This window comes from Pygoscelis adeliae, unplaced genomic scaffold, assembly GCF_000699105.1.
Source record: "Pygoscelis adeliae isolate BGI_AS28 unplaced genomic scaffold, ASM69910v1 Scaffold513, whole genome shotgun sequence".
NCBI lineage: Eukaryota > Metazoa > Chordata > Aves > Sphenisciformes > Spheniscidae > Pygoscelis > Pygoscelis adeliae.
The window spans coordinates 1,121,848-1,123,460 of NW_008824591.1; the positions used below are offsets into that span (position 1 = coordinate 1,121,848).

General features: G+C 62.0%; 1 protein-coding gene across 1 annotated transcript in view; it reads left to right on the forward strand.

Annotated features, from left to right (window-relative positions):
* Positions 1 to 1,613, forward strand: part of NKAIN1 (Na+/K+ transporting ATPase interacting 1) — a 37,498-nt gene that overhangs the window by 2,248 nt on the left and 33,637 nt on the right. The window lies entirely within an intron of this gene.

Sequence of the window (1,613 nt, forward strand, 5' to 3'; positions counted from 1 at the left end):
CCTCATCACTGGCTAGCCCGTGCCTCAGTTTCCCTTAAACGAAGCAGCGTGGGTCAGCCTGCCCCGGGGGGCCGCCACCATCTCCAGATGGTCCTCGCTGCCGGGCCACCTTCCCGCAGGCACCTTCCTGCAGCTCCCCAGGTGCTGCTGCGACCCCACGGGCACCTTCTCACGTCCCCGCTGGTTTCCCCAGTATTTGCAACCTGGTCGCTGGGGGATGCGCCCCTGGTCCCTTGTCCGCCCCCCCCAGACATGGGGGAGGCTCGTGGTGGCAGAGGATGCTCCGTTGGCTGCAGGGTGCCGGTGTGCTGCTGGCACCCACTGGGCACAAGGTCCACGTGCAAGGTCCCCCATGCTGAAGTGGGAGAAGGCAGGTCCTGGTGGGAGAGGCAACACGCCCTTGCCTGGCGCAGGCAGAGCCCTGCCTGCTCCACCCTGCGCAGCCCAGACCTCGGGGCAGCGGTTGCGCCTGAACCAGTTTGAGAAACTGGTTTTCGGGCCGTGGCATGGCGGGGAGCCCGGGCAGCCGCTTTGGAGCATCCAAATATCCTACATGCTCCTTCTCCACCGCTCGGCGAGGCGATGCTGCAAGCGCTGGGTGTCTCTGTTCCCAGGGGACAAGCAGCACCCACCAGATTTGGCCTCCATTTATGTTTTTCTCTGGAAGAAACCCAGGGATCCAGTTGCCAGACACCCACCGGCCCTGCCGCACCTCAAGAGGGGCTGCTGGGAGATACTTATGCTGATGAGGTGGGATGAAATCGAAACTCTCAGGTTTTTGCTGGTCCTCCGCATCATCTGGGAGACGAATAACTGGCTGAGGAGTTTTACGGTGGCTTAGTAAACCTTTCTCTGGGATGCCCATTGTTGTCGGCAGGATTTATCTTTTCGTTATGTGAAGATGAGAGCTGCTGAGGTGGTTGGATGGAAAATGAACCTGGAACTGATACTGCCCCACTCGCCACTGCCAGCGTGGGCACAGGGGTGTGAGAGCCGCAAGCCGTGACTCTTGTTAACTCTGAAGCCTAGTGGTGTCGGTTGCAGATCAGGACAGCCTTGCTGCTTTAGGGGAGTGTACCCAACCTCAGAGGCAGTGATATGGGATATCAGGATGTGGACTGCTGGACGCTGAGGTCTGGCTGGATCCGGCCGGCTGCTGTCAAGCGCCCCTTGGCCGTCCCACTCTGTACCCTGGGGGATTGGGGCCATGCTCAGGCACCAGTGTGGGGCAGGCTTGCTCGAGCAGGCTCCTTCTCTATCCCAAAGTGGTGACCCCATTGCCTCCCCCTGTGGCGTGGGGCTCATCAAGGGGTGGGATGCAGCTCCAGCCCTGGAGCCGGGTGGGGAGAGGAGATGCCCAGCGGTCCCACCACCGCCTGGCGGAGCTCGGCATCGCTCTGAGCTGGGGTTTCATTTCCTTCTTTGTTTCTCTCCTTCTCCTTTAATTGGCTGGAAAAGCAAAGCTCAGTTGGCACCTCCCGCCCGGCTGAGCCTGCTGGAGCCTGCCGGGCTGGCGGCGTGCGGTGCCATGCCGCGCTGTGCCACGCCGTGCCATGCCATGCTGTGCCACGCCGTGCCGGCACTGGCATCCTTCCTCCTGCAGCCTCCCCAGG